Source organism: Fundulus heteroclitus, chromosome 7 (assembly GCF_011125445.2).
Source record: "Fundulus heteroclitus isolate FHET01 chromosome 7, MU-UCD_Fhet_4.1, whole genome shotgun sequence".
NCBI classification, from domain to species: domain Eukaryota; kingdom Metazoa; phylum Chordata; class Actinopteri; order Cyprinodontiformes; family Fundulidae; genus Fundulus; species Fundulus heteroclitus.
This window is the reverse complement of record NC_046367.1, coordinates 32796957-32804902: the sequence shown is the minus strand read 5'-3', so window position 1 is coordinate 32804902 and position 7946 is coordinate 32796957.

Here is a 7946-nt window from a genome sequence, read left to right as displayed (position 1 = left end):
TGGAGCAAAAGCACAAGGTGGGAGGGGTAGCACTTGTCTGAGTTCAGGGAACCCTCACAGGAGTTGCGTAGAGGGCACTGGCCCTGGCTATGGGGCTTATTCAGGCAGATGCTCTGCAAAAATGGGGCACCATGGCGAGGTGTTAAACCAATCCCACTTCAGAGCTAACCTTCTATTATTCATCATCAAAGAAGGCCTATGATCACCAGTGCCTTAGCACAAACTGGTCCAAGGAATGAACATGCTATATATAAAAAAATGAAGACCTTTCTTTAATTTCTTTTGCTTCATGAAGTTTCTCTTATGTCTACACATCCCCTTAATACAACTTTATTTTTTTGCAAGTTAAAAAGAGCATAGTAAATAGTTCCAAGCCTTTTTCCACAAATATTGTGATATTCATTCAGCAAAATTAAACAATTACGTAAGAAGATAAACATGAGAGCAATAAAAATTTATTATACATGGTAGCATAAGTGTGCACATCCATGAACTAATTCACTGCAAAAATGGAACTAAAAGTAAGCTAAATTTTCGGGGAATTAGTGTCTTTTTCCTTGATTTGAGCAGCTAAATAAGACTATTTGCCAATGGAATAAGGGTTTTGCACTTAAAATAAGAACATTTCATCTCCATCATCTTATTTCAAGTGCCGGATATCTAATTATCTTATCTTAGGGGTACAATTACTGATTCCATTGGCAAATAGTGTTATTTAGCTGTTCAAATCAAGGGAAAACATACTAATTTTAAGAAAACTTTACTTACGTTTAGTTCCCTTTTTGCAGTGTACTTTCTTGAAGCCCCTTTTGACTTTGTTCTAGCACCTTTTGCTCTTTGGTAGGAGTCTAGAAGAATTCAACATTTTGATGTGGCAACGCTTGTTGACTTTACCGTGCAAAAAATACATCAGGTTGTGAGGACTCTTCATTCAGTTAGTTCTGGACAAGGCTAGGTTATTGCAAAACATAGATTTTCCTCTCATTGAGCTGTTTTGTTGTTTTGGATGTACGTTTGGATTCACTGTAATGATAAATTATTAACATCCTCTGCATCTTCTGCGTCCTAGCATACTCCTGAATGTTTTGGCAAAAATAGTATATATACTGTATATAAACTTCAGTTCCATCTAATGAGTTACCTCTGAACATGATGCAACACCCACCATATTTCACTGTGGGTATGATGTTCATTGGTGATGTGCAGTGTTGTTTTTGGGCAAAAAAAAAATAAAAAATTGAATTGAAATCATGTGAAATTTCAGCCAGGTGAGGTTGTTTTCTTTTTGGGAAAAGACAAACAAAAACCTTGCGTTTTATTATTTTATTTATTCCGGACATATGGGATATAGAGGTGAATGATGTCACATAGACAAGATTCCTGCAAATTCCTGTTACTGGGACACTAACAAAATGTAACGTGGTGTTTTTCAGATCATTTTAGTGTTCAGTTATTTTTAAACTGGCTCAATAGTTCAGATTTAACAGCAGAGCACAGTTTTTTTTTTTTTCACTATCTTAATCGTACATTTTCAGTTAACAGCTATAAGCAGACTGAGGAGTCCTTCTGTTTCCGTCTCTGCCTGCCTGGCAACTTACCAATACCTGTGGCTAAGATGATTTTTTTCTCAGCTGTCTGTCCCATAAGGCTCATTTTCCGCCTGGTGCCAAACTTGCTTCTTAACTTTCAACAGCAGTTAAAAACGGTTTGAAGAGTGGTAGAGTTTGTTGCTTTAATTTATAATCTCCACATTTTCTCTCAGCAGTCATGTTTTTGGGCTAATTTTCTGAGTCTTGCTCTTATTGCTGTGCTTCTGATGCCTGCACACATAAACACACACACACAGCTCTTGCTCAGGCTCTTTGTTAAGCTCACATACCTGGTAAGCTCTTAAGGGACCGCATCGCCTGCTGCTGTTTGCTGGTGGAGTAGGTTAATGAACCAGGTTGGCCAATTGCCCTAAACCATACTGCTGTACTAGACTTCTCCCAAATAAACAGACTGCCAGTCCACCCTCAGTGCATATAATGGTTTTGATTTGGTCCCACTTTCTTCTGACTGATACCTTTGAACAATAAGATTATTCTTACTGCAAACTATGGCTTTAACTAAATAACTTGAATAAGCAAATATAAAGAATGTACCACCTGTGCAGACAAATTCTTTTTTTTTCAGATTCTCTATAGTTACTTGGAAGGATGAACTCATGAAGAGTTGAATGCTGGAATGAAATCAAAAGGTAGTTGAACATGTTGTCACATTGTATGTAGAAAAGTTTTGAAATGTTTTGTCAAAACTATGTTCTATGGCACCAAAAACATGGATCTTAAAAAGTGCTGTATATACTTTAAAGGCATACTATGCAACATTTTTCAGTTAATGAATGTGCTCCATTCCGTTTTGGATGATTAAATGAGTCATTTCAGGTCGAACAAAGGTTTTCTCGGCCGCCCTGGTGGTCTGTGGGGGAAATACTGTACTTGCAATTGCAGGAGCCCTCGGCCCGCACCCACAGGCTCAGAAGTCTCGTGCAAGACCGCGAGAGTCGGTCTTGCTTTACGGCGAGAACTCCATGTGTTTTTGCCCTGCCATTCACTATATGCACGCGCGAAATCAACAACAAAGAACCGCGAGTTAACGTCAAATAAACATGCAAGCATATCGAGTTTTTTTAATAATAATAATAATTATTATTATTATTATTATTATTATTTATTTTATTTTATTTTTATTTTTTTTGAATGTTGGCGAGGCGGTAGCGTGACTTTGGCGAGGCGGCCGCCAAGATAGCACTGCGGGAAACCTTGATGTTCATACTTTCACTGTGTTAGTCATTGTTTGTACTGCCGTTTTTTCGACTTTTTGTTGCGTTCGCCTGTCTGCTAAGCTCAAAACAACTGCGCCTGGCTTGACGGAGTAACCAGAACAGCTGAGCATATTTACGACAGTGCACTTTTACTTTCGCCCTCTGGGGGGAGCCTCACTGGAAAATCAACCCCGGTTGCATAGTATACCTTTAAAGATGTAAAGCACATAATACATCCCTAACCAGCCTGCAGAGTTGACGACATGAAACAACAACAACAACTATGAAGCAGAATGTTATTGTTGAAAAGCTTTTCCTGCATAAAACATTTTTCCTGACATGGCACACACACTCACCACCCCCATTGTAAGGTACACTCTGCTGATACTGGTTTGCCTTCATCCTCCAGATTCAACAAGATGTCAGAAACATTACCCAGAGATTTTGATCAATATTTTCATCATTGTATAGATTTTTGTCACCCTCACTTAAATGAGGTTCTCTATTGGACTGAAATCTGGTGACTGAGTAGCCAAGAGGTTGATAGTGAAGTTATTGTCATGTTCAAGGAATCAGTTTGACATAATTTGAGCTTTGTTCTGCTGGTAGCAGGCATTGAGTATACTGTGTTGTCAAAGGGATGGACACGATCAGGAACAGTTAAACCAGTTAAGATGTGGTGTTTAAATTTTCCCCGTTTGTAATAAAGGTCCCAAGTCATGCCAAGAAAATATTCCACAAGCTAAAATACCACCCGCAGCAGCCTAGACCATGGATATGAGGCCAGATGAATGCATACTTTCAGGTTGCTCACGACAAATTATTACCCTGCCTAAAATCAAGACTCATGAGACCAATATTTTTCCAATGTGTTATTTCATGTCCCAGTTGTAGCATCAGTTTCCTGTTCTAACTTCAAGGAGTGTCACCAAATTTCTTCTGCTGCTGTTTCAAGGTTTGACATGTGTATTCTGAAATGGTATAGTGCATACTTTGTTTATAGTCATTACTGTTGCCCTTTTTATCATCTCGGGCGGGTCTACACATTCTCACCTGACATCCACAAGGCATGTTTAGCCACACAGGTCCCTCACCTGATACCTTTTCTCTCTGTAAACCTGAGAGAGAGTTGGGTGTGAAAAACGCTGGCAAATCAGCTATTTCTAAAATACTCAGATCTGCGCAATTCACACAGTCAGCCATATCCAATTCAAAGTCACCTAAATCCGCTGTCTTTCCAATTTTGATGCTCAGTTTGAACTTAACCAAGTTGTCTTTAGAACAGGAGCTTTACTTGAATACATTGTCTCAAACCTGAAATGTTGGGAAGAGGGTTTTTAAAAAAATTTTTACAAGACATCTGTGTTTTCGGAATTGAAAAAAGCAAGTAAAATAGCTTTATGCAGGAAGCTGTATCACTTCTTCTATGCTAGGTGGAAGAATCATACAGACTATCATTTACTTAAATAAAGAAACCATTAATACCCTATATAATTAATAAAAATTTTGTATGCTCAGGATTAAGACACCCAAGCATCATATTTTCTATCTAATAAGATGAAAACAACATATGCACTTGTTCTCTATGTACTGACTTTAAAAATGTCCTTTGATTACTTGTTTTTTTTTTCAACTTAACTGATTAACATTATTATTCATTGTAGAAAGCCGCAATCTAAAAAGCAAGCTTGCAACCTTTCTAATTATTTCATTGGATTTTGTGGGCATCCATCTTCTTTCCTTGATCCCTGAGCTATTCGAGGAGTTCAGGCCTCGTTCGTCCAACTGAGTCAAACTGAATTAGGAGAGCTAGAATGAGGAAAGGCTCAGTACCTTCTGCTCTGGTGACCAGTCATTATGCTAATGTGGCTGCATATGCAAAGCCTATGGCCATTGAGTGGACAATTCCCCATTTAGGCGCTTAACCCCAGTATATTACTACATTTTGTACTGCTCAAAAAAATAAAGGGAACAATAAAATAACACATCTTAGAGCTGAATGAATGAATTATTATTATTAAATACTTTGTTCTTTACATAGTTGAATATGCTGGCAACAAAATCACACAAAAATTATCAATGGAAATTAAATGTATTAACCCATGGAGGTCTGGATTTGGAGCAGCACTCAAAATTAAAGTGGAAAACACAGTAAAGGTAGATGCAGCTTTGATGTAATGTCCTTAAAACATTTCAAAATTAGACTCAGTAGCGTGTGTGGCCTCCACCTGCCTGTACGACCTCCCTACAACACCTGGGCATGCTCCTGAGGAGGTGGCGGATGGTCTCCTGAGGGATCTCCTCCCAGACCTGGACCAACACATCTGCCAACTCCTCGACAGTCTGTGGTGCAACGTGCCGTTGGTGGACAGAGCGAGACATGACGTCCCAGATGTGCTTAATCGGATTTAGGTCTGGGGAACGGACAGGCCAGTCCATAGCATCAATTCCTTCGTCTTGCAGAAACTGCTGACACACTCCAGCCATATGAGGTCTAGCATTTTCTTACATTAGGAGGAACCCAGGGCCAACCGCACCAGCATATGGTCTCACAATGGGTCTGAGGATCTTATCTCTGTACCTAATGGCAGTCAGACTACCACTGGCGAGCACATGGAGGGCTGTGCGGCCCCCCAAAGAAATTAAATCCCACAGCATTACTGAAGCACTGACAAACCGGTCATGCTGGAGGATGTTGCAGGCAGCAGAACGTTCGCTACGGCGTCTCCAGACTCTGTTACGTCTATCACATTAAAACAAGGTTCACACTGATTACATCTGTGAGGAGCACAGGGCGCCAGTGGTGAATCTCCCAAAATTAGTGTTCTCTGGGAAATGCCAAACGTCCTGCACGATGTTGGGGTGTAAGCATAACCACCACCTGTGCACGCCTCATACCACCATCATGGAGTCTGTTTCTGATCGTTTAACCAGACACATGCACATTTGTGGCCTGCTGGAGGTCATTTTACAGGGCTCTTGTAGTGCTCCTCCTGTTCCTCCTTGCACAAAGGCAGAGGTAGCGGTCCTGCTGCAGAGTTGTTGCCCTCCTACGGCCTCCTCCACGTCTCCTGATGTACTGGCCTGTCTCCTGGTAGTGTCTCCCTGCTCTGGACACTACGCTGACAGACACAGCAAACCTTCTTGCCACAGCTGGCATTAATGCGCCATCCTGGATGACTTGCACTACCTGAGCCCCTGGTGTGGGTTGTAGACTCCGTCTCATGCTACCCCTAGAGTCAATGTGCTGTCAGCATTCAAAAGTGACCAAAACATCAGCCAGAAAGCAGAGGAACTGAGAAATGCTCTTTGGTCACCACCTGCACAACCACTCCTCTATCGGGGGTGTCTGGCTAATTGCCTCTAGTTTCCACCTGTTGTTTATTCCATTTGCACAACAGCAGGAGAAACTGATTATCAATCAGTATTGCTTCCTAAGTGGACACTTTGATTTCACAGAAGTATGATTAACTTGGAGTTACATTGTGTTTTTTAAGAGTTCCCTTTATTTATTTGAGCAGTGTACAATACCATACCTGTATGCAAACTGTCTCTTTTGTGTTAAGAAAAAAACAAGTGTTGTAACCTTTAATTTTCAATATGCATTTGAGGAAGTAGTTAAACTGTATGTATAACATGTACTGAAATACCAAGTGAAATCCACAGTTTAAAGCAAATAAATAGTTTAGAAAAAACTCCTAAAATAAGCTAATGCTTTGATAGGAAAGCTGCAGCATTTTTTTTTTTAAGCTGCAGCATTTTATTCAGTCCCATTTTAATGAAGCTAATGATTTATATTCAACGTTTTGTGGTAATTGGATCCGGTTCTGAATAGCATATACCTTAACAGGAAACACTTAATTCTGGTGAAGTTTTACATTGGTAACAAGCCTATCTAATAACAGATGTCAAGCCGTTGCTAAATATTGGTTAAAGTCCATAAACACATCCTGGAATCTAGCTTAGGCTATACTTTATTGTTATTGAATTTAGTTAAGTGGTAAATGTTAATCTTACATTTGATGACCAAATCAATTAATTGTTTCTTTTCTCCATTAGGCCTAAGACATTTCTGGCCCTTCCGCTCATTGATAATTTGGCCACACATAAGGTTTTGTGGTCAAATAGTGAAACTGATATATACAGTTGTGTGTCATCAACATAAGTAGAGCTTTTGTAATACCCAGTAATGGCAGCAAGGGTATGCATATACATACAAAATTAAAGTGTCATGAGACTGAAGCCTTGATGAATCTTATACAATATATTTTTTCCCTCAGATTGATATTGCCAAATAAAAAAGTTCTGATCTGCCAAGTCAGCTTTAAAAAAAAGAAAACATTATCTGTACCAGTCTATTACGCTGTATTAGGTATGTGCATCTAAAGTCTGTGGCCTATATAATACCCAATACACTGCTAATGATGCAATTCATTTTAGATACAGTGATGGAAAAAAGTGATATGATGCAATGTGTTTGGTTATCAAACAGGTTTCAAATAACATTGTTCATGTTTAAAAACCTAAACTACAACTGATAAACGCAATGTTGCTCAGTGAAACTAGCTGCAGATGTGCTGAACACTCATTTAGTAACGCATTACTGTGCGAAAAATGCATTTTCTCTATTAAGAACAAAAAAAAACTAAAGTTTATTTTCAAAGTTTCCTTTTATAACTACCTGCTTTAAAACTTCCTATTTAATACTGTTTTAAACTAACATTAGTCACCTGGGCAACTGAGATGTAATGAGAGTGAGGTAGTTCACCTCCAGACACAGATAAGATATTTAAAGCATCATTCTCAGTAACAGGTTTGATATCTTTAAGGAAGGCTACATGATGAGTTATTGTTTTTAATTAGGAGACATGGCCAAAACTTGCTCATGACTTTTGGTGCTTCTTGTCTGGGATGAGTCCAAACCTGAGACTTTCACCCTCAAGGCATGCTTAAATCTGAAGTGGGTAATAACATTAGTTTTGCTGACTTACAGTTAGAGTGTATTTGTGATGCCTCCTGCATTTATAACTGAATATTTTATGAGACAGGCCTTATATGTGCTATGCCTTCTTAGTGGTGTAAACTGTTGTCTGCTTTTTTAGTAAAGACTATATGCCTACAAGAAGAATTACCCCCATAA